Source organism: Opisthocomus hoazin, chromosome 6, assembly GCF_030867145.1.
Source record: "Opisthocomus hoazin isolate bOpiHoa1 chromosome 6, bOpiHoa1.hap1, whole genome shotgun sequence".
NCBI lineage: Eukaryota > Metazoa > Chordata > Aves > Opisthocomiformes > Opisthocomidae > Opisthocomus > Opisthocomus hoazin.
In genome coordinates, this window is record NC_134419.1 from 5449196 (window position 1) to 5475168 (window position 25973).

Genomic DNA, 25973 nt, shown 5'->3' on the forward strand with positions numbered 1-25973 from the left:
GGAGTCCAGCTAGAACAGCCTTTTCCCAGCGTGTGCAGTGCTGGGTCAGTTCTTGCCAGTGACGGAGAGGGTGTTCCTCCAAATGATGACGTTTCAGGCACCAGTTTAGAAAGGGAACCGGATCCCAGGCTGCTGCGAAGGCTGGCAGTGAATCCCAACAGTTATCATCTTAAGCTGAAGCACGAGATTCATTGTATGATCGGAGGTAGCTCTTTATGCTCCCTTTTTTTAAAAACCTTCTAACACGTAAGCAGTATTAAAGATGGCAAGATTGTGCCAAAAGCCTTGAATAACTCTGAGGATATCAAGCCATTGTATCCTGCAGATTTTTATTTCATATGTCAGATGGAGGTGTGGCTAAAGCTTCGTATGACTCTTCTTTAATGTACTTAACCTTTGTACCAAAAGCATTTTTATTCATGTAGTTGGTAAGTATGAAAGGAGACTGGAGCAGCATGCTGTTGCGAAACTCTGCAAATGCTGTAATCATGGCATTAACCTACTTCAAAGCCTTAGGAGCACGCTCACTTCGTGAGGGAAGTAGGAATGTTTTTGTTGCTCCTAGTTCACTGACAGATGTTGAAAACAAATGATGTTCCTTTTATTTGTGTCTTGAAGTGGAAGGCTGCAGTGGAAATGATTGTTCCATCTTACGTTCCATTTAGAAGAATAAGAATCTGTTGCACATTTTCTTTGCCTGTATGAGAAAGTTTGTATTTATTGCTGCCCTGTGTAGATGCTGGGATTTTCCTAGTACCAGGAATGTTGTTTTGGGAAAAGGAATTAACACCTTGGTATATCCCAAAGTAATTTACCAGTCGACTTTGGATTCTAGCTTACAACTGCTTGTAGTTATTACAAGCAGAGCCCCTTCAGCTCTTTAGGCACAAGAAGTGAGTATAGAAGGCAGTGCTCATGGGCACCATGTCATGGTTACCACACCAAAACCTTCCATGTGTCTAAAACTAACCTGATTCTTTAGTTGGAGACACGTACAGACATTTAGGAATGATTGAGTTTGTAGCCAGCTGTGCATAACCTGATGCTTCTTTCCCATTCTTACCTTCTGAAACTGAAATTCAGCTTTGTGGACTCGCTAGCGTGAGTTAGGGAGTACTGCTGTAATGGAGTAGTCCTGCTAACACGCGAGCATGTTTGTGGGAAGTCACAGGGAGCAACTGATTCATTAAAGGTTGAGTTGACCCCAAAATGGAGCCTTCAAGGAAAGAAGACTAAGAAGGTGGAAGGAAGGGAGGAACAGGATTGCCCTAAATAGAGGAAACAATCTAGAAATGCAACTTTTTTGGAAGGTATTGAACAAAATGGCAAGAACAAAATGGCAACCTTCAGAAATGGTTTCATGTCTTATTTATCACTTGAGGATCAACTTCTGTGTTCCCTTTACTCTTTATTTTCCACGTTAGCAAAGATACTAGTGCAGGTTTATACAGAGATGATTATTGAGACTCTGAGGAATTGGGATGTGCCGAGGAAAGGATCTGCCGTGGAAGGGCGGGGGGGCATCGCCGGTGGGAGCACAAGGAATTTCTTCTTTGAAAAAGCATTTCCACGGTGGCAAAGCCATCAGCCATTGTCTGGAAGAGTAGACAACCAGCAATACCGGGGAACTGAAGAAATGCAGACATTGAATACCATTACTGAGGGCTGTCCGAAGTCTATGGTGAAGACATTTCTTGACATTGATCCAGAGTCACAGTTTATTGCAGGCATCTGATTATTCCTTCTGTACTCTTGCTCTCCCTTGAGGTCTCTCCTGTATTGCTTCTCAGAAGTGTCAAGGATAAAACACCGGTGGCTGGCACCAATCTCATGGTGCCTCTCAGACCTTGAATGGTCGCAGTGCAGGCCTGCACCTGCTTTCCTGCTCAGTCTCTCCACATGGTAGGTGCTACTCGTTGGGTTGACGCGTTCTCCACGGACCGGCGGCTCCTAGGAGCAGTGTGGGACGCAGGCCAGGCAGTTGGCTCACCCAGGGAAAGCAGCCCTGCCAGAAGGCACAGCCCGGCTGCAGGGCTCGGTAGGTGACACGGGAAAGGTGTGTAGTCAGTACTGTTTGTGGCTATTGCTATTAATCTTTTGCTAGATAAACGATCTCTGTTTTCCTTTCAGATAATTTTTATTGAAATGAAGCAACCGCCAGTTTTCTAGTTTTAACGCCACTCGTAATAATAGCAAGTTGGCAGCAACAGTGAAGAAGGGAAAATTCACGCCTTTGCAGCTAAACGTTTTGTTCTGAACTGTATTTTAATTACGAAATGTCACTTCTTGATAAATGCAACTTTCTTCTTATAGCTAGTTTCAATTAAGTTTTGTTTTAAAAAGGAAGAATAGGTTTTAATAAGGCTCAAAATACATAAAAATATTTCATTTTGACATTAGTAGAACAAAGAAGAGTTTAATATTGCCTCAATATTGAATAACTTGGAAGTTATCTTGGCTGCGTGCCTTGGTTTCTTGCTGTCCAAGTTACTCCCTTTACTGGCCAGGGTCACCACTGGCTCCAGTGGCTGTTACGTTTCCAGACACTCTGGCATCCCAGCTGCTAGCAGAGAGTCAAACCAGCCTTGTGCCTGTGGCTTCTCCATGCTGAGAGATTTCATGGAATTAGGCACACAAACGTGGACTCGCTTTACTATTAAGGATTTTGAAAGAAGCTGTTTCCAGGGACTCCAGAAATTCCAACAGTACCAGCAAAAAGATTACTACTTTGTCTTAAAAACAAAATGGAGCCTTTTTCCTCTAATACCTATGGGTCAGTGTTTGTCACAGCTGTATTCCAGAGTTCCTGGTCCTGACTCAGTAATTAGACTGGAGATATTGCATGACCTCAGAGATTCATCCGGAGCTAAGAAAGCTAAGGAAAGCCCTGTAGGTGATAACTTCAGATGCATCGGAAAGTGAAGCATTCAGACTGACCTGCTGGAGAGCAGCTCTGTGGAGAGGCACCTGGGTGTGCTGGTGGATGACAAGTTGACCATGAGCCAGCAGTGTGCCCTGGTTGTCAAGAAGGCCAATGGGCTTCTGGGGTGCATTAGGAGGAGTGTGGCCAGCAGGTCGAGGGAGGTTCTTCTCCCCCTCTACTCTGCCCTGGTGAGGCCCCACCTGGAGTACTGTGTCCAGTTGTGGGCTCCCCAGTTCAAGAAAGATGAGGAGCTACTGGAGAGAGTCCAGCGGAGGGCTACGAGGATGATGAGGGGACTGGAGCATCTCTCCTGCGAGGAGAGGCTGAGGGAGCTGGGCTTGTTCAGCCTGGAGAGGAGAAGGCTGAGAGGGGACCTTAGAAATGCTTATAAATATCTCAAAGGTGGGTGTCAGGAGGACGGGGCCAGACTGTTTTCAGTGGTGCCCAGTGACAGGACAAGGGGCAATGGGCACAAACTGAAGCAGAGGAAGTTCCGTCTGAACATGAGGAAGAACTTCTTCCCTCTGAGGGTGACGGAGCACTGGGAGGCTGTGGAGTCTGCTTCTCTGGAGATATTCAAGACCCGCCTGGACAAGGTCCTGTGCAGCCTGCTGTAGGTGACCCTGCTTTGGCAGGGTTGGACTAGATGACCCACAGAGGTCCCTTCCAACCCCGACCATGCTGGGATTCTGTGATTCTTGCTTAGGGTTCTCCGTGAGTAGCAGCGCCCGGTTTGAATTAGCAGGAGGTGGCTGTCGTAACATCAGCGGAAGGGTGGCTTGAGCTTTGTTCTGGGTGGCTTGAACAATTGCAGCTTCTTCTGGGAATGAGAGTTACTTGGTGATACGACAGCGTAGGGCAGCCATACACTGAGATATTGTTCAGACTGTATTCTTGACAGCTTCCATTTGTTTTTCCAGTTAAGTGGAAAATCTAACCTGCAAATTGGAAACGTTAAGTGAGATAGTGATGTAGATGCATTTTAAATAAGTGAAAATCTGCCTGGAAAGAGCAGGGATCTTTACTCTTCACCTCTCTTGGGGTAAGTTTGGTCTTGAAAGATAAAGGTCTCTGCTGACAGTTAGATCTTGCGGTGGTGAATAAACATGATGCTGTAAACCAGCAGTTTTCAATTGACTTTTGAGGTAGTGGATTCCTCAGAAGGCAGGACCGAGACAGAATAAACTTATCTGAAGTGCTGTATCGTTCATTAAGCCCCAGGCTGAAGTATCTTTGGTGAGATTTCATGTAAGCAAGAAACATGCCACAAACTGTTTACACTTCTCTGGGAAACTAAGAAGAGAGAATTAATTTTTTAGTTTGCTAGAGCTATCCCACTTAAGGCAGATTTGCTGTGGACTGTGCTTTGGAACTAATGCAAAATTTTTGCACGTTTGATGTGGTGGTGTTGTTCCAAAACAGATCTGCTGAAATCAGTGCAGACAATTTTCCCAGAAGTTACCGAAACAAGACAATATTTTAAATAAGTCCCTTGTTAGCTGAAACCAGACTTCTTCAGTACAGAAATGTGTTTTCCTGGAGTTTACATTTTGAAATGGACTGCTGTATTTTTGTATATTTTTAAGACTGTAACGTAAAATTGTGCTTGTTTTTCAAGACTGGCCATTCCGCCCTAATTAGGACTAGCTGAAATATGTAAGGATTGTTAGCATCGTGGAAAAACAGAAGTCAGAACTGTTTCATGTTAGTGCTGATATGTCTGGTTTGTTTTTTATTGTTGATTTTATCTATTATAGTTTTCTATTTATAGTTTTCTATAGAATCCTAAGGCAAGAGGCGAAGATGTGCCTATTGATGTTGCTGCCTATGAAGCTGTCTGTGGATTTACGGTTCAAAACGAGGATTTAAACATTACTAGGAAATTCAGAGGCAACCAATTTTCATGACAACCAGGAATGAAATAACTTCAAAATACTTACGAGCGGCATCTGTTTGTTAGTGTGTGAGTGGCCTTGTAGAGTTCCTTGGGGCAGGGGATGTGATGGTGATTTCAGGGTGTTGATGGCCCAGGTCTGTCCATAGCATGAGGTTTGATACAAGAAAATGTGAAAAAACAGCACTATCCTCAATATGAAGGCTTTTTTTTTCCAGCAAAACGTTGCAGTGTAGACAAAGCCTGAGACTGGTTAAAAGCCTTAAATTCCACTTATTGTTGGCTGCTGGGCCAGGCTGTTAATGGAGCGCTCAGGTAGGGGGGGGTGATTTTATCTCTAAGATAACCTGAAATAAAGCTGGTTCTCTAGGAAGGGAGAGATTTTAAATATCTTGCTGTTATGAAGGTATTTTGGTCTCAGGCTGTAAGAATAAACATATGACTCCAGGTTTACTGCTTGCTGAATTGTGCAAAATACTATGCGAAAAATAAATAAATATCAGTGATTTTTCTAATTGTCCTTTAAATGTGGATGAATACAACTTTCGGTGCAAGGTCTGCCTAGTTTTCATAACGGTCAACATAATACGGATTGTATATGTGGCAATTTAATGCTGTGAAAAAATCTTGTGGCGGTAAGAGAGACGTAGCAAACCCCACAGCAGTGTGCGCTGGAAGAGGAGGAGGTAAGTATTTAACACTGAGTAGCTGCTAGGCGTGCAGAGCCTTTATTTTCTTTGTTATTGAAAAAGGTGGAGAGGTTATGGAGTGCAATTAAATTGGAATTTCTCTAAAATTTTCTTAGAAATAGAATGAAGTTGCCACTGAGAATGGAAAAGCTGCTTCAGAAATCAAACTGCTGTTAGATTTGGTGCTGTGTAAATCCTGCTTGCTCTGTGTTGGCGCAGGTTCGTCACTGTCGTGTTAACACGCCCGTATTCACTAAAATAAACTTTTATTTCTCATTTTTAGACCCATTTTTTCCCTCAGTCTCTGATAAAAGCATACATCTTACTGTAACGTGTAAAAGGCTGTAATATTTTCATCTCCTGCAGGTAATATATGCAGTGTGACATATCTAAAATAAGAAAATATTCACCGTATTTCTTAACAATTTTTTTCCCCTTCGTTTGGCAGTGTGCTGTCAGGACATTCCTAATGAATCCAGCCTGCAGCATGGCAACAGAAGGCGATCTCCTTCTAGTTTCCCTTTAGGAGTTAACAAAGAGGGAGAAGTAGGAGAAGTGTGTTGATGGCATCGGAGAACACGACAGGCGGCTTCAGGGGCAGGTGTTGCATTTGCACAGCTCTGGAGGTGTCACTGTGTCTTGAAACACACTTTGGACTCTGCTCGTAGGGAATTGAGAATTCTGCCCAAGGCAGATAAAAAAGAAATTCAGGTTTGAACAACTTTGGTAAAAATAACTTTGGCAGAAAATCCTATTTTTTTTTTTTTTTTCCCAAAAGGCACACAGAGAATACTCCAATCTTGTTTTCCGAGATTTCTTTTTTATTTTTCTTCCACTTTTGTTCAGTTGTGTGGCAGATTTAGGCTATATCGTGCTGGAGTTTTAAGGACATTCCAATTTCCTATTTATGACTTGTCTTCCCTTGAGGAAAACCGTCATGCTGAACTGAAATTAGACATACTCGCTGGTCTGCAATTTCAGGTATTTCCTTAAACTATTTACAAATATTATTGGAGCATATCAAGCGCTTTTAGAGGTGTGTTTTTCCTGAACTGAGCAATTGCTTTGAAAACACACCTGCCTAAATTTATCGCTTTATACTTCACATCCCCTGTATGCCAAGATACCACTGTAGTCCAAATGCACCCAAATGGGAGTTTTTTCCCCCAGTGCTGGAGGTCTAATCACAGTGAGGGCTGCAGGGCTGCGCTCCTGCTTCTATGAAGTGCCACGGCCCTCCGGAGTAAAGGAGCTGGGGGCTGCACCTGCGGAAGCTGCTCCGCTCCTCGCTGCCCTGGCTGAAAGCCCGTATGGTCTGTAACCTTCCCTTTTTCACAGTTATTTTCTGCTTTACAGTTTGGCTGTTTATAGGTGGGAGTTTATGTTTACAAAATGAGAACGTGAGGCCAGTTGTAGATCTATGCTGGACGGAGTGAGAAGCCTGCTGAAGAGGAATAGCCGTACAAGCTATTAACCTTTGTCAGGACAACCACTTTCCGTCATGGCTACTTGTTGGTTGGGTTAGCATCTTTATTAGAAGGCCAAAGAATAAATAAAGGTTTTTATTTTCAAATTGGATTTAGTGGGATGTTCCTGAAAAGGCTTCATTCTTCCTCACCTCCCCATCAAAACTGGCAGCCCAGAAGTGACTTTGGGAGTATGGGAATTGCAGTATTTGCAAATACACAGGCAGCACCACTGTTAGTCTTTATGGATTTACCTTCATAATTAATTAACCATAACTCTAAATGGAAAACTGTTTAGGTTTCTTTTTTCCTTAGGTGGCCTGAAATACAGCATTTCAAATAAATAGCCTTTCAGCGTCTTCCCAATTTAATTTGTTCCACTTTAATTAGTGCTCTTTGGCATCATTGCAGTCTTGTTTCCATTTCTGTCTAAATGTAATGTTTCTGCAATGCTTTTCCAGACGTTGCAGGTAAAGAGCAATAACAGTGATGCAGAATAGAAAATGGCAATGCATACGCAGTCTCACAAGGAGGAGAGACAATGCTTAGCGTAGTTCATGGAAAAGAGCCAAAGCTTAATGTTTATGAATTACTAGAAGCAGTATTTTGTAATCATGAAGCAAAACGTCATCTGGTTATTGAGTTCAGAACTTAAAACGTGTTGGTCGGTCACCAGTCACATCAGTGTATTTGTTTAAAGTATGGAAATGAGATTATTTTCCCAAAGTGTCAGGAACTTCAGTGAACCGCAACATCTATTTTGATTTGCCCTGTCTTGATTTTTTTTGGACCTCCTATTGCTGGGATTTCCTCACTAAAATTGGTTTACAACTGTGTCCTGGGAGATGTTGCTGGCCAAGTGCAAGGATTGTTGCTCTAACTACATCCTCGAGGCCTTCTGCAAACCTGGCTTGCCTTCAGTGTCTTCTGTTATTTCTTCCCTTATTATACTTCTATAGCCTGACACCATGAGCTTCCTCGCAGTCCTGCTCATGCTTACATCCTTGCTAACAGCAGTTGGAGATTTGCTTGGAAAAATTTATTCTATGCATATTCTTCCATAATACACATTACGTGAAGGTCTCCAGAATTAATCTGTTATTTAAAAGAAGCATCCTTTTGCTACAGCAGAATTGAAAATAACCTGGTAAAAAGATCCTGACAATGGTTTCTCTTTATTGAACTCATGTTGAGGATAATTTTCAGGCATGGCTCAACAACAGCTGTGATTTACAGCAACTTAAAAGGTGGCTTTGTATAGTCTTCCCTTACTTTTGTATATTGTATATTGTAACCAAGGGAAGGTTTGGAGGCATCTAATATGCTATGCTTTGTTAGTTGTGACATATTTGTGTGGTTATGGAGCTCTAATGCATCCATGATTGTAGTATTTGGGCTGTATATGGGAAGGAGAAGTAGTAACTGAAAAGGTCTGATGAGGACTCAGGACCGTACACGTTGAGTGACTGCAAGGCCGTATTACCTACACCGTCACGTGCGTTGACACAGAGCTGGAAAACCACTTTTCTTGCTTCCCTTTGCAGTTAGAGAAACAAAACACAGAACAGTGAGATCACAGTTGCAGATAAATGAAGATTTGGAGCAAATGGCAAGTATATCAGACCCAGGTGATTGCACGTGTGGGGAATCTCACCGGCCTTTCTTAATGGGTTCAGAGGAGTTTGATCGCTGTTAAGGTCGCAGTTTGAAGGTGTGACTGGTGGTGTTGGTGTTTTCCTGTTCACTGTGGGTAGTATGGAGTATATAGAATTGTTTTCTGCTTTCGTTCTCACTCTTGCAGTAAATTACAATACAGTGGAGAATGGGGGGGGGGGGGTGCAAAAATGGCACATTTTTACAGAAAGCTCTGATCTAAGTGAAGAAGTTAAGGAAGTTTCACGCTAACCTTTAGTGTACAAGGAGGTTAACGTAATGACCAGTAAACACAAAGAAATACAGGAGGGATGAACATTCAGCTGCCACTGTGAAAACCAACGGACTGTGATGGTGTATCAGCAAGCCAAGAACATTCCAGTGGATGGTAATAACAGATTTCCATCCTTGCATGCTTCACATGTGGATATAGTGAAGTATTTTCCCATTAATTTATTTTACTGAAAAACTAAAACACTGCTTTTTTTCCTTACCTCTCTGTAGAATGGAAAGAGCAGATGAATAAGCTGCTAAATGTTGAGTCTAACCGAATACATTTAAGATGTATTTTTGAGAACCCGCTTTACAAGAAGCTCGTAATGTTAACGTACGTTTTGAGCTTTCCATTGCTGGAGATATTTATGGCATGTCTGAACACAAAATTAGTAGAGATCCTGTACACATCTATAAATGCTGTCTATGGAGATGGAGCTCTGTCTTTTTGTCCTACATCTCGAAGTATTTTACAAACTTTCAAACTAAATAAAGACAAGATTCATAGAACGCTGCCTAGAAATCATGGGTGCTCTCTGACTATTGTGAACAGTGCTTTCTAAAATTTTATTTTAGAGCTATTTTTTAAAAATGAAAATGAACCTGTATACATCAGTGATGGGCAATGAATGCAAAAATAATAAAGCAATCAGCCACCTCTGAAATGCTGCCACCTCTCAAGAAATGACAGCAATTTACAATATGCCACAGCGCAATACAGTATCATCCCTCATTTTAATATTTGATTTCGAAGATTCGTGTTTCTGATATTTATGACAGATGTAAATCTTAGAAATCCAGAGATGTGAAATTATGGACTTGGTGCCCGGAGTTAGGCTTTTGTGCTTCTTTGCTACAAAATAAGATGAGAGTTAAAGAAAAAAAGATTCTTCTGTGTGAACGTGAGTCTTCCCACATGTGAATGTCTTTAGGTGGTTTCTCTGATGATATGTTACCAAGTTCTGTGGTTTATCCTATATATCAGCGGAGGGTAGATACACTACATTGATTTTACAAGAGCAAATGCTGGTTTTCTGTATTAAATGATACCAACGACACTACCTGCTTGTAAAGCATTTTATCCTCTGCGGAGGCATCACTCTCAGTTTTTTTGTGTGTTTCTGGCTTGAAGCAGTTGCGGACTAGCGAAGTTGTGTCTGTTTCGAAGGAAGGGCTCACCGCCAGTGGGTCTGAATGAACTAAGGTCTTCATTTCCAATCTCCAGCGTGAGGTAAAAGCTGAATTTTTACCTCACTGTCACTCAGCTTCACTTTGTGAAAAATTCAAAGCTGGATGCAAGCCCTGTAGGTGACAGCGTCACGATGCAGCTGCTCTGCGCAGTATCATGTTGGGTTCTCATAGGAGCATAGAATGGTTTGGCTTGGAAGGCATTTTATAGATCACCAGTTCCAACCCCCCTGCCATGGGCAGGGACCCCTTCCACCAGCCCAGGGTGCTCCAAGCCCCATCCAGCCTGGCCTTGCACACTGCCAGGGAGGGGGCAGCCACAGCTTCTCTGGGCAGCCTGGGCCAGGGCCTCACCACCCTCAGAGTACAGAATTTCTTCCTTGTATCTAATTTAAATCTCCCCACTCTCAGCTCAAAGCCATCACCCCTTGTCCTGTTACTCCATGCCCTTGTAAAAACTCCCTCTCCAGCTCTCTCGCAGGCCCCTCCAGGCACTGGCAGGCTGCTGGTGACAGAGCAGTGACTGTTCTGTCGCTGAACAGGCACAAGAGCGAAATACATCGGGGTGTTGAGTTCCGTGTCCCATTAGTACTTCTTCTTTGTCAATGTTGTATCAGAATGGAAGTTGTAAATCACGTAATTTTATTGCAAAACTAGTTTTAAGTGAGCCATCAGGCACTGAGGATGGAAGTGCTCAGCCTAGTTCAGTGATGTGCTAGCAGTGCTGCCTGCAAAGGTGTGCATGCTGTACTTGGAGCTGAAACAATTTGTAGCTAAATAAAAAAGACAAACATTTGCTTCTCAAAAAATTATATTAACCTATTCAAAATTAAGAAAGATCTATGCTTTGGTTCACTGGGGAACATTCAGCTGGATTTCACTATGCCTTTGCTGGTAAGAGCTGAATGCTAAATCTGTGTTTTCACATTATTTCTCCATGCTATGTTTAGCCTTGTCTGTTGTGGTTTTTATAATAAGGAATAGGCTTTTCTGTAGCAAGTGAGCAATTTGTATTGTAGATTAGACATTAAAACGTTTCAACTGGGCTGAGTTGGTTGCTGCTGAAACTGCAAGTGCAGGCGTGGATGGAGATCAGACGAAGCTGTGTAAAGTGGGCCCTCGGCTACGCTCTGAGTTTTGACGGGGGATGTAAATTGTACTCCGCTGCGGCTCTCTTAGTTAGCTGATGTATGGAGTGAAATTGAAGCTGACTGCACAGGCGGGCTGTTCATCTTTCTTCTCGATTGAGAAAAAGGTGCTAGTGACACCAAGCAGCAAGTACCAGTGCAGAGGGAGAGGGCTCAGACAGGGGGAGAGGGGAGATACCGCTCCCAGCCTTTGGGAGACAGGGAGTGAGTGAAGCACCAGCCCTCCCTCGCCTCTGCTGCTCTGCAAGGGGAGCAGTGGAAGTTTAAAAAACAGTAAAAAGAAAAAGAATAGAATGGCAAATAAAATTAAAATACCTTGGATTAAAAAAAAACCAAGCCCAAAACCAAAGCTGAGTTGTAACTTTCTCATAAGTGTGACTGTAATTAATAAATATAGATATGTATGTGAAGTACTTGGAGAAGAAAGTGAGTATGAAGTAATTATTGAATATCATAACTCAAATTTTACTTTGTTTCCCTATGCTTTTGCTTTTGTCTGTGTTGTGAGAATGAGGATATGATTCTGTAGAGGATTTTCAGGCTTTACTTTTGCTTTCTGGTGTGCTGTAAAAATTATTCTTGAAACATTTGTTTCCAAAGCAAAGCTTGAAATTCAGTTGTTTTGGTTGTCAGTTGTCCAGGTTATGAACTGCCCAGGACTGGCAGCAAAAGAGAATATGAGTAATTCTGTGTTAGCTGGGTCTTACTTTCTCTTCCATGGATTGTTTTAATGTTTAATGATGAGATTGAACTGGTCTTGCAGTTTTTCTCTCAGTGGAGACCCTCACTTGAACCTTTCCTCTCTGGCTTCTGATCTTCATAGAATCGATGGGAACTTGATATCTTTCACATTCTGTTGAATTCATTTGCGGTTAGTAAGTAGCTCAAATCATTTTAATGAGAGACAAAAGTTTAGGCGTCGTGTCTCTTTAGGAAACAATCCTACAAAATGTAAGAATGGAAAAGGGATGTCTAAGGAAAAAAAACCCAATAAAATCCTGTGCCTTGTAAACTGCCAACTTCATAGAGGAAATATGGCATTGACAGTGCTCAGTGATGAACAGCCATTTCTCCTCCATAGGAGCATAATGAAGGTCTTAGAAGACAAACCACAATGACATTACTTAAAGGTACTCTAGGGAACTTTCCTATATATAGGGCAAAACATATAACTATATATTTACTTTTACATATAGCTATATATTTACATTTGAGTCAGCACTGTGCCTGTAAAAATCACGCTGAATAATTGCTGTTAAGAAAATGAAGTGAAAAATATTGTACTGCATTTGGTTCAGCTGAATCCTATGCAGTTCAGTGAGATAATACTCAGCTTGGATATGTTTCTCACCGGAAAGAAGCTCAGTGAACTGATGCCTAGGAACAGGAATATCTCTGGAATTGATGACTCCCAAGAACGGTTGCAGGAGAATGGCTGCAGATTAAATCTGTAAACTTTTTGACCACATGGAGGGTGCTAAGTTTGCAGTCTTCAAGTAAAAACATTTTGTCTTTATAGGTTCTTCTAGGAATTTATACATGAGACTTTCTGGCAGTTAGCGGGGGAAATTACAAATGCTTCTGTTTATCCTTTAAAAATATTAGCTTAAAAAAAAAGTCTAAATGATAGCATAAAATTAATTTGATATAAATTTGCAGATTTATGGGGCTTGAAAGTCTCTGAGAAATCACAGAGGTAAGATCTGGACCATGCCAGGCAGATGTTTGACTAAGCTGGTCTTACAAAAACTTTAATGAACGGTATGTTATTGGTAGGTAGGTGTTACCGTGGTCCAAGTGCAGGACAGAAAGTTTGACTTAATCTCTGCCCTGTAAATGTAGTTTCTTCTTATCTTTTCCCACCATACAGAGAAAAATTAATTGCTTGCTCCTTAATGCTGACAGTATCATAGTATGTCTGGAGAATGGAATAAATAAAAAAAAATTGCAGAAGTGCTACAATGCTGTTGTGCTACAGGGAAGTATAGTCAAAAAGATGGTAGATAGGGGAAGACACAAGAGAAGTTGGATAAAATTAGGGTGGTTAGTGCAGCGAGTTGGCAAAGATAAATCAGGTGCTTCATGCTAATAGATCAAACAAGAAGTCAAACATGAAGAGCAGTAAGTTTAAGTTAAAAAAATGAAATTGATATATGTCTCATGGAACTCACCTCTGCAAGATACAAATGCTGAAAAATGTCTCTTTAAACAATGAACATTTACTCTGAATACCTGGATAGCCTGTTTAAAAAAAAAAATATTCAGGGAACAAAATTTTGTCCAGTCACATCCAGAGACTTTCTGATAATGGATTTTGCAAATCTGTTGACTGAAGTGAGAGGCAAAAGACTTGTGTGTTAGCCAGTGAGGCACAGAGTCGGAGATAGGGCAGCTGTAAATGTTTGCCTACTGTGCCTCATTTAAATGTTAAATATTGCTCTCTGAATCAGTAGGCGTGTGGGAAAAGGTCACCTCTGCCTTTTCACGCTGTGGGCAGGCTGGCTGCACAGGAACAGGGATGGGCGGAGGCAGCAAAGACTGTGGTCAAAGAATAAGAGTTTGCGATGAGCAGCAGCACTCTGAGGTGTAGTGAGCCCCTTTGACCGTGCGTGAGAAGCTCGGACTCGCACTCCGCAGCGCTGGTGGGTAGGTCCTCGTCCTTCCCACTCCGTGATTCTCCCCTTCAGCCTTTGTGCAAGGAGAGGAGGCACCCAGAGGTGGCACAGGGTTCATGTTTTTTCATAGAATCGTTGAATGGTTTGGGTTGGGAGGGACCTTACAGATCATCTTGTTCCAACCCCCCTGCCGTGGGCAGGGACCCCTTCCACCAGCCCAGGGTGCTCCAAGCCCCATCCCACCTGGCCTTGCACACTGCCAGGGAGGGGGCAGCCACAGCTTCTCTGGGCAACCTGGGCCAGGGCCTCACCACCCTCATGGTGAAGAATTTCTTCCTTGTATCTAATCTAAATCTCCCCTCTTTCAGCTCAAAGCCATTACTCCTTGTCCTGTCACTCCATGCCCTTATAAAAAATTCCCTCTCCAGCTCTCTCCCAGGCCCCTTCAGGTACTGAAAGGCTGCTCTAAGGTCTCCCCACAGCCTTCTCTTCTCCAGGCTGACCAGCCCAGCTCTCCCAGCCTTTCCTCCCAGCAGAGGGGTTCCAGCCCTCAGATCATTGCTGTGGCCTCCTCTGGCCCTGCTCCCACAGCTCCAGGTCTGTCCTGTGCTGAGGGCTCCGGAGCTGGACGCAGGACTCCGGGGGGGGGGGGGGGGGAGGGTCTCACCAGAGCGGGGCAGAGGGGCAGAATCCCCTCCGTCACCCTGCTCCCAGGATATGGGCTACCTCCATGTTTGAAGTTGTTTTACATCAGAAGGTGCCGGTACCTGGATAGGAGCTTCTGCAGTTGTCACAGAAGTCATTAGACTTTCCAGCTGTTTGAAAAAACGGGTGCACCGCAATGCTTCCGCACCTTGAAGCAAGCATGCGTGACTCTTTTGAAATGTCTCATTACAGTTCTCTTCTCCTCCGCCATCATTTTCATTAGCCAGCATTGTTGGAGAGAAGCTCTCAGGGACTGAGGTCTGATTTCGGCACACCGAGCTGCTGCTCGTTTTGCACGTAATGGCAGGAGGCTGCGGGAGAGCATTGAAGGGGAGCCTCAGAAACTGGGGAGAGGCTAACTTCAAGACCAGAGGTGCATTACAACTTTCAGCCATTATCCTCCTCATTCAGTAGCCCCACACAGAATCGATATTAATGAGCTGGCCTGAAAATCCTATTTGTCAACACAGATGTGCCAAACAGGTAAACGAGTACTTTCAAGTGTCTGCTGGTGGGATTTCCCCATGCTATGTGGCTGCCAGACAAGTGTATGCTTTAGTGTGCACAGGAAAGGAGCAGGACAGGAGAAATAGTAAAATTCAGTTATCCATCTTTAGCGTTTATTCTCCAATTTTGCTGTATTATTCAAAAGATGAGCTTGCAGAGGATAATAATGACGCGTTCTAGCCTTGCTGTGTGCAGATGTCCTTGTATAAGCAAGTGCATATTTCTACTGCTTTGTAAGGTCTGAGGAATTTTGAAATGACAGCACTAACACAAACAGTATTAAAGTCTGCTTTGTTGTTCTGCTGTGGTGGTGCATTTATTGTAAGGTGCAGTGTTCGGTGTTTTAGTTATAGGTAAGATGAAAATGTGGTGGGTAGGCAAGGATTGTGTAAAGGTTTAGGCTACGGATTCAGATTAAAGGTAAACAGCTCAATTCCTGTAGGGTATTTTAGCAAAAGGCTTAAAATGACTAATTCTCATGTGACAGGCCAGCCTGGCGAGGTTGCACCTACCCTGGTACTTCTCTGGGCCATAATTAGAAAAAAGTGGGCTAATGTTGTCTTGTGGACTGAGCTAGAACAACACCTGCAGCAAAGAGTTTGGAGCTGTCGTAGTTACCAAGGCCTCTGTAAGCTTGAAAAGCGTAGCTTTAGTGATTGGCATGACTCTGCGGAGGCAGCAGGATCTACTCCTCTTTCTAAAGGAAGCTCGTTTGTCTTCCTCCATTAAGAACTTAAACCTTTGTGTTTCATGAGATCATTGGATTGGCAGGAACTTGGAGTCCAGGCCCTCACACAGATGATGATGCAAAATATATGTAGGAGGTTTTTCTAGGCTGCTGCTTCTGTGTCACGCTGCTGTTTCCAGTTACTGTCTGCGTGTGCTAGACCAGACTGTGAACAACCAGCATGGTTGGATGTCAGGCAGATGACTTTCCAGCTGCAGTGCAGTTGCTGGGGCTTTTCTTTTGAGCTTCTTTCTTGGCTCTCCTGGTCCTCACTGTATCACAGAATCACAGAACGGTCGGGGTTGGAAGGGACCTCTGTGGATCATCTAGTCCAACCCCCCTGCCGAAGCAGGGTCACCCAGAGCAGGCTGCACAGGACCTTGTCCAGGCGGGTCTTGAATATCTCCAGAGAAGGAGACTCCACAACCTCCCTGGGCAGCCTGTTCCAGGGCTCCGTCACCCTCAGAGGGAAGAAGTTCTTCCTCATGTTCAGGCGGAACTTCCTGTGCCTCAGTTTGTGCCCATTGCCCCTTGTCCTGTCGCTGGGCACCACTGAAAAGAGTCTGGCCCCATCCTCCTGACACCCACCCTTGAGATTTATAAGCATTTATAAGGTCCCAAGGTCACTACAGTAGATGTTCTTCTACTCCAGGCTGTGGCAAATTTCTCAAATGTATATCACCGTATCGTTTTCCAGAGCGCTCTTCTCTTATTTCCCCTAATAATCTAATAAGCATCAGAGGAATATGCCTGAGTAAATAATTTGTATTGCCTTGTTTCCACAGGCCCACTACTCTTGGAAAAGCCGGCTTTAGAAACGCGTTGTTCCAGCTGTTACCACCACCCTTGTAACTGCCAGCATAAATGTTAAATATCCCAAGTACCTTGATGTAGTTTTTATGTAAGGCCATTTCTGATGTTTATCTCCTTCCTGTGTGTACATAGACACCAGCTTTATTCTCTTCCCTCTTCATGTTGACAAAAAGGAAAAAAGAAAGTTCTTTTAGTGTCCACTCCTGTGGTAGGCTCTGGGGACAATATTCAGTATTTAGCCATCACGAAACAAATAACTTTCTAAGTATTTTTTGAGTATTGGATGCATCTCAGTTCTCTGCAAATGTTTTCTTTTTTTATCTGGAGAAAATGAGAGCTCCCCTGACCAGGTTACCCAGAGCTTTTAGTGCTGCGTGTGTCTGACTTCAGGGGAGGGCGAGGGAATCGGCCTGGGAGAAGTTAACACCGTAAAAAATCTCTGTGTTCCTGCGGCACCTCCCTCTCATTTACATGCCAGTTGAGGAAAAAGTAGTCAATGTTTTGTTTCTAATTTTTGTTCCTTGCTGGAAGAGGCAGGCAGGAGACAGCAGACATCTTTGCTGTATGGATTGAGGAAAAAGCAACTGGTTTTGTAGGGTATTACTTGGAAGTTCCAAGGCCACTGCTCTGGTTGTTGGTTGAATAGATGACTGTATTTAGGGGCCTATTGTATTAATGTTGGGTTTTTTCATTAGATAATAAAATTTGGGTGTTTCTGGATTGATTTGCTAGGGCACGTCTTAAATGTTCCAATCTCAAAGTCCCTGTTTGTCCTATAAAATAAAATGTGGAAGGCTGATGTGAAATACTGATGTCTGAGATCCAGGAGGAGACATTCACGTCTGCAGTTGCTTTTCTCGAGCAAATCTGTGCTGGAAAGCAGGTACCTTTTGGGTACTCGTGGGTGAGAAGGGGACGAGTTCTGAGGACCGAGAACCCGGAGAGCGCTGAAAATCCTGCGCTGAGGGAAGCTGCAGCGGGTGCCGCGCTCCGTCCCTGCCCTGAAGGCAGGAATCGCTGCGCCGAAAAGTAACTACATGACTAAAGCAGGAAAAATAACTTCAGCCTAATCAAGAGCTGCTGGCAGGCAGGCAACAGGGGAGGCCGTTTGGAGAAGGCTGAAATGAAACTCAGTCAGGCACGGCAGCCCTGAGCTGAAGGGCCAGGTTCTGGGCTCGGATGCGTGCGCTTCACTTCTATTTCCCTCTGTAGGGTTTGAGGAAGCAACGTTGGCATCAAAAATGTGAGCAGAAAGCCTTCTTTTCATCCCTCTGGCATCTAACTTTTGACAGTCTTTTCCCCTGCTTTTTAATATTCCCTTTCTTTTCTCTTTGGAGACTTTTTCACTGAATTTAGGATCTCGAGACTTAAACCGTATGTAGACATAATTATGTCTCTTCGTATTTACTTGATCTTACTGCTTGTTACCCATACAATATTAGCGATGACACATTTTCCTGGGGAGGGTGGTAAGTGATGTGTTTTCATGAAGGAAGAGAAAAAAAGGATGAATATTTTGAATACAATAACTTGACTTATTTCAATAACAGTAAGCGGGTGCTGTGTTTAATTTAACCCCTGTTCTGTGAATTGGTTTTAGAGTCCTTCTCTCTTGAGATGGTAAAAGACTGGAAGAGAATGAAGGAGACCAGCGAAAGCCCCTTGATGTTTTTATGTGCTGAAGTAAGGCGCAGGCAGTCTTGCTTTACACAATGCAGTCTTCCTGTGTAGAACAATTAGTGTTAATATGGTAATGATAATTGTTTCTGTAAATTATTCTTAATTAACTGTTGGTGTAATAAGACACTTAAAGATCTGTATTTAACAATTTTGAGGGTTTTTTCCCCTGCTAATTGGTTTCCCTATTTCTTTCCTGTGCTAGTGACTATCTCCTGTTCAGTATTAACTGTGTGGCGTCCAGGCTTAACATTTGGTATAGATGATCCTTAATTAACACAAAATGGTGCATAAATGAGTTAGTAACAGGTGGGTTTCTTCCTTTAGCTATGCTGTAATTGCCGATTGCTGGTTTTGCAGTGAAGTAATCAAACTCTATAATACAGATCCCAGCTTGTGGGGCCACCAATCCGACACGGTATTGCCACCCCGCCGTTTTCAGCAGGCGACAGAATGCCCCTCTGCCTTTCAGATGTCAAACTTTATTCTGTGCCAGATGTGAAAGTGCCTCTGTGGGAGTCTTCTGGATCCAACTGGCACGTCGAAGTCCAAGATAGAAAGGGGATAAGTGTTTAAACCAGAAGCTTCTGGGCAGTCAGTTTATGCCAGTATCTCTAAATGGAGAAGAGAATAACAATCGTATGATTTCCTGCCTCATTTGATGTTGTTTAATATATTTTTTAAGGGATATTGAAAAAAGGTTAGGGAGAGGGAAGAGCCTGCTGTGTCATGTGCTCTTTAGTTAGCTCCTGTTGTTCCGGCTGGGACTTCTTTCATCTTGAAAACGTTGCCTGCTGCCTTGCTTTTTCCTCATTGTTCTTTCACATGTATATGTGTGAAGCATACACCAATATTTTATGTACGTAATTGGCCTAGGTTTCTGCATACTGCCTAATATAAAGTGCACATTCTCCTTTTTACTGTGGTTTATGTTTATTGCACTCACTACATTGTTTTATGTGCACAGTGAGCTTACTGTATATGTGGTGTAGCCAGAGAGATGTTATATTCCATTCTTAGCATCATTAGTGCTGTTTTCCTAACCGATTTTCATCAAGCTATAGTTTAATTTAATTCACTTCATTATTTTGCAAAGCAGTTCGTATCTGTTGGATTTCCTTTCTGTTGCTTTTAAAACCACCAGTGTCTCGAAACAGTGAGAACCTAAGTATTTTTAGCTTTGGATTTGTTTTTTTTTTTGACATGTCCGGGCATCCTAGGATTTCTGTAATACAGCCAATCAGTTAAAGCCAACTACTGGTAGCTTTACAAGTTAATTAGCACTTCAGTTCATCAGCAGTCATACTCAAATTAATACCAGAGTAAGGATATCACAATCTCATCTTCCGTTTGCATTTAGTGAAGGTGATTTTGCAATATGTTAATTTGTATTATGTGCAGAGTGTATTTTATTTTCAGTGCTCTTATTTTTTTGATGTATTTTAACTCAGGAGGTCTTACAGAAATTGGCTTGTTTCAGCTTGTCTAAACAATATGGAAAATTCAGTCAATTGCTAGGATTTATCCGGATTAAGGAACACCAGCTAATATATGTCTCTACTCATTCATTTGGCAGGTAGGCATTTCTTTGACTATTCTGGTTTCTTTTGAAGTGTATGCAGCTTAGGGCTCTTGCTGTAAATAAAAGTAACTACATGACTAAAGTAGGAAAAATAACTTTAGCCTAATCAAGCCTGAATTGTCTGGGTTAGTACGACCTACAATAATTGAGATACTTTGCAGAAGTAATAAGCTATTCGTAGTCAATCCATTGCATCCTTAGATTTTCGCTACATAGGCTTTTCTTTCAAAGACTGAAAGAAATGGTGGAAAGAAACATTTACACTGATGATGAGCTGGTATATATGAGAGCAAATAATTGGAATTTCAGAGACTTGATATTTCGGGAAGAGTACAGATAATTGCTATTTATTGTTGTCCCCTCAGCTGCAGCATATCAAGAAAAAGTAGCTAATATAAATTACTCTTCCTTTAGAGATGATTACTGTGGGAACACTTCAGCAAGAGAGGTCTGCACTGCTGCAGAGGGCTCTATCCAAACACTGTCGGTGAGCAGAAAGCCAGAAGCTCTGCAGTGCTCCTTCCTCTGCAGACTCCAAGGAGGAAAGTCCGTTGAGTTGCAAGTCTAATTTTACACCACTGCAGTGACACTTAGGGCTGAACGCGGTGGAAGTGCATCGGTACTGCTCTGCTGGCTGTGTCTCCCTAATCTAAGCAAGCAGTGATTCTCGGGACTGATACATGGATTTGGAGTATTAAAAGCAGAAATCAGGACCATGTCTCTCAAGAACACTGCTTGAAGAAACAAGAACACCAGACACTTCGGTGTTTAGGAGTATTCTTCAAGGGTTTTAGCATATATACTGCGTTCATACTGTACCATCATGTCCTCGTTTGGTTTTCTTGGGGTAGAGCAGAAGTCGAGGGAATCTGAGTTTAGCCTGTTTACAGTGAGCATGCTAGGCAGAATAGATTGGCTGCCTGCTGGAATATAGACTTTTATCAAAATTTATTGAACAGGGTACAGGTAAATGTTTCTTTCTTTTAATCAAGGTTGATTAAATTACAATCAGAAAGACGCCCCTGCTCCCTTAGGCACATCACAACCTTGTTATCATCTCAAATTCATCCAGCCTTTCAAGAGAGGGTTTTATTAGCACTTCCTAATCCCCAAATAATTACTCTAGACAAAGAGCGATTTGTAGCGAACATCTTGTCTAAGGAAAAAGGATTCACAAGAAATCACAGGCCCTAGTAAATTCTCTGGTGCTCTGTGACACGAGTTTCCCTGGTTGTCCTTGATCTGGAATCACAACTGGGTCACGCTGCTAACCAGCTGCTAGGGGAATGGCACCTCAGGCGACAGAGGTGCCTCCTCCTTGGGGCGACAGGGCTGGGATCGTATTCTCAGTACGATTAAGCCTTGTGTTTGAGGAGAGGAAAGAGCTTTTTGAACAGACTGGTAAAAGGGAGAGGAGACTTCTTCGCAGAAGAGTTTCCATTTCCGCTTAAGCAAACTGCGAATCGTGGTTGCACAGCGTCCAGAAGTCGTCTTGCGACCTGTGTAGCACAAGATGTGTAAGCGTTACCTCATACAGTGTTCGTAGGGACCGAATGCTGCAATGCACGCTGTAAAACGCGTGGTCCTCTGTCTCCTCACCCCATTGATGGAGCCCAGACCACACCAGTTCCCCTGCCCCTTGGTGTCCCCTGGGGAGAGCCACGTTCCTCAGGCTGAGGTTCAGAAGAGCCCGCAGATAGACCGAGACAGGAGTCTGAAATCCTGTCCCGCTCTACGTCTGAGGTCCCTGGCGCCAGGCTGCGCGGCCACCTTCGCCTCTGGTTAAGACACGAGACCTGAATCCTCCTGGCATTTGCACCCTTTCTTTAGGCGTAGAGAAGGGTTTCTCCTTCCTTCTAAACACTGTCACCGCAGGAAAAGGGGAATGATTTCGATGATTGGTGTTGCTGCCCTTTGATAAAACAGCTTCGCCATCACAAGAATAGGAGGTAAGAAAGCCAGCAGGATCATTAATTCTGTCGTTTCCACTTTTTTCGTTACAGTTACCTCTAAAAACACTTCCTAGTTTCTGGGCTTATTTCAGAAATCGGCAATTTTGTGGGAGTTTTATGGCATTGACAAGAAAAAACAGCACCCAAACCAAACCTAGACTGTTTTATATATTTTGAAGGCGTTTATTTACTTGCTAATACAGTGCTCACTAGCACCCAGACTATCTGCTCACATCTATTCCTGTTTTAATGGAAAATGACTTTCCTACTGCAAACAGAGAAATTAATCATAACTGGCTTGTTCTACAAAACACAGTCCCAGGGATGAGGAAAGCCTGATTTTTTTTATTTTTTTTCCTCCTCAAATAGGGAAACTTAAATTGCTTAAGGGACTACTTAGCTTCCACTGGTGCAATTAGATTAATGTAGGAGGAATTTTGATTTATTTCCAGAGATGAGTATATGTTTCTAGGTCAGTAACACTATTTAGAACAAAAGATCTTAAGGTTTTTCTAAAATCAAAATGTAGTGCTAGGTGTGCTCTCCATTTGAATTTCAGTTTAGTCCTAATCTGATTTCCCCCCTCCCCCCTTTTTCTTGAGAAGTGGCAGGAGTCCCAAAGTGTGAAGTTCAGAACTAATAAATGAATTGGGAAAAGGGAGCAGTGGTAATAAAATGGTGATCTTGATTTGCATTGCCGATGTCAATCACCCTGGACCAGTAACGTAAGCCAGGAAGGGGGCAGATGGAATCACAGAATCACAGAATAGTAGGGGTTGCAAGGGACCTCTGTGGATCATCTAGTCCAACCCCCCTGCCGAAGCAGGGTCACCTACAGCAGGCTGCAAAGGACCTTGTCCAGGCGGGTCTTGAATATCTCCAGAGAAGGAGACTCCACAACCTCCCTGGGCAGCCTGTTCCAGTGCTCCGTCACCCTCAGAGGGAAGAAGTTCTTCCTCATGTTCAGACGGAACTTCCTGTGCCTCAGTTTGTGCCCATTGCCCCTTGTCCTGTCACTGGGCACCACTGAAAAGAGCTTGGCCCCATCCTCCTGACACCCACCCTTAAGAAATTTGTAGGCATTTATAAGGTCCCCTCGCAGCCTTCTCTTCTTCAGGCTGAACAAGCCCAGTTCCCTCAACCTCTCCTCGTAGGGGAGATGCTCCAGTCCCCTCACCATCCTTGTAGCCCTCCGCTGGACTCTCTCCAGTAGCTCTTCATCTTTCTTGAACTGGGGAGCCCAGAACTGGACACAGTGCTCCAGATGAGGCCTCACCAGGGCAGTGTAGAGGGGAAGGAGAACCTCCCTCGTCCTGCTGGCCACACTCTTCTTGATGCACCCCAGGATCCCATTGGCCTTCTTGGCAGCCAGGGCACACTGCTGGCTCATGGTTAACCTGTCGTCCACCAGGACACCCAGGTCCCTCTCCGCAGAGCTGCTCTCCAGCAGGTCCACCCCAAGCCTGTACTGGTGCATGAGGTTGTTCCTCCGCAGGTGCAGGACCTGCAGGGGCATTTGCTCCAGTAAAATACTGTCCAAAGCAGCTGACAAAAGTTAACAGTGAAGCATTGAAAGGTGTGATGTTATTGAATAACTGGGCAGTGAAACAGGAGATAAAATTCAATGCTGATATAATGTAAAACAATGCACATCGTAGGAAAAATAGTTATAAATTTATTTGTAGAGTGATGGGCTCTCATTTCTCAGTCGCCACTTTGGAACGGCATCTGAAAGTTAAGTTCTACAAAACCAAGCGAGCAAGTGTTCGCTGCTCGTTTGAGCAGGAGCCGCACGGCGTGGGTGGGAGCTGATGGGCACCGAGTTCCGAGGGAGCAGAACACATCGTTCTTTGGACGCTGGGGTGCAGGGGACTCCTTGCAACAATATGGCTTAGGCAGCAGGTTTGTGTCAGATGCTTAAAGTTCAAAAAGCCAGGTGGGCAAGGTCAATGAATTAAATAAATATAACGGAGGCTGCTAATTCGGAAAGTTGTCCCTTCTGGCACGGGAGTCCTTGGGGTCTGGGAGGGGGTTTCGGGGTGGTATCCTTGTCTCATTTGCCATCCCACCAAACTTAAGGAACTTCATTGACATGTTCAGTGCAGGCTGCTGATTGCCTTAGCATCCATCTCTACTCAGAAGATTTCCAGAGGCTGGTTTATGTTTTGGTTGGTACTTAGTCTTGGGTGCCGTGGTACAGAGGTTCTGCTGGAGGTAAAGCCGTGTCCAGGATGGAGGGTCCTTCAGTGAACTCTGATCATTAGTAGAGTGATGTGAAATGTTTTCTCAGATAAATAATTTACTTTATATCACTAGAAAGGTGGATTTTTTGAAGCTGGAGCTTGTTGCCTGTCAGATCATGACTCCCTTTCTATGAATCAAAACCAGATTTCTGGATTTGTCCCCTCGTATGCAACCTGGGTAATATATCGTAAAGGACGGGAGTTTTATCAACTGAAACAAAATTAAACATGCAATATGTTGCAGTGTGTACTACTGGTTTGATAATGTATCTGTTGACAGACTTCGTAACAGAATTACTATAACTCGACCTTTGGAGAAATGAAAAATCAAAGAATTAGTTGAGCCTCTCTTTGAATATTCAGGATGCCATGTGAGACTGAGAATTAACTGGCGTTTCTTGTGGAAAAATATCCTCTGGCAAACTGTTAAATGTAAATTTTGAGGAAGTTATATGTATCTATGCTTGTTTAAAAAACAGTCTTACCCATTAGGTGTTCAGTGTAGTAAACTTTCCTCTTGATAGCTAAGCTACCAAGGGGAATTTGTGGTAAGTCTTGGCTCAAAAAAAACCTCACCCCCTAAAAAAGCCCTAACTCTTCCTCCTCCCCCAAGAATCCCTTGCTCAGTCCTTGAACACCGAACCAGGACCCAGTCTGTGGCCCACTTTCTGGCATCTGCTGCCATTTACAACCACTTTTGAGTGCAGTTGTGAAGATTTGTGACTGAGCTAATTACCCGACAGTATCTGAATTTACAGCCTGGCAGTTAATTATTCTGTGTGTTCTGCGTACTGTAGTTTACATGTAAGCAATCAATGGAAAGCAAAATAATCCTCCGCAGGAGAATTGAGTATGTTCTGAGGAGTATTCTCTGTTTGCATCTCCAGGAGCAGGATGCTCTTCACTCGTGTTTCAGCTTCTTGGGAGTTTGTATACAGTCATCTGTTATGTAGAAACGTGGTTTATCCCCATCGCCAATAATGCTTGTGCAATTGTAGTCTGAATACTAATTCTGAAATACAGTTCAGGCACCTTTTGTATTCATGATAAATTTTATGAATCTTTTTTGTTGCTGGTGATGTCAGCAGAATCTCTGTATTGAATTATGGATTAGACATTTAATCAAGGTCTGTGCTTTGTTATACAAATCACTTCTTTCAGTTTTCTCTTGAAAAAAGAAATAAAAAAAATTTGATTTGCAATGGAATTGAGTGAACACCTGATAAATAAGATTCAGTTGTGCATCTGGTACCTCTGTCTAACAAGATGCCAGTACAAAGCGCGAGGTGTAGGTCCAGCACACCTCTCAACTGGATGCCAAAGAGACTTTCTGCAGCAGTAGTAAAGGAATACAAAGTTCAGAATCATTTCCACTGACTCCGATGCACTTTTTAATAGTTTTTCCTGCAGATGTTAGTTTTAAGACATCTGTTCGTCCTGGTGTTTGTTTTCTCAACATCTTGAATCAGAGTTGAGATGTGGCTGCAAGACCAGTTCAGGACCACCAGACGCGCTGGTTTAGCAGTTACATCTGGTTTTATTCCAAATTATGTTTTTGTCCAGCTGTCTTTACAACCCATTTCTATGAGTTGCTAGGATACATTTCTAAAAGTGGAAACTGTTTACAGAGCCTCAATATGAAAAACCTTTGTATTTCACTTATTTCTTGCCAAGGCTTCATTACAAGGCGCTGCTGAAGTTTACCAAGCTCTGGAAATTGTCGTACAATCCTGTTTCTTTGTTTGTTATAATCAGAGAAATACATGGCTGATTAGATGAATCTTGTTTTGTCTACTATTATTCTATTATTAACTCCTTTGCTCAGCTTTCCAGTGGCGTTGTTCCAATGGAAGTTGAGTCAGCTCGATGCTGACCGAGGCCAGTCCGTCTCCATGTCGCACACGCGCATCTGCGCTCT

At 43.2% G+C, this 25973-nt stretch overlaps 1 protein-coding gene across 9 annotated transcripts in view; it reads left to right on the plus strand.

The window, feature by feature from the left end:
* DAB1 (DAB adaptor protein 1) overlaps nucleotides 1–25973 on the plus strand; it is a 482616-nt gene that overhangs the window by 373880 nt on the left and 82763 nt on the right. The window lies entirely within an intron of this gene.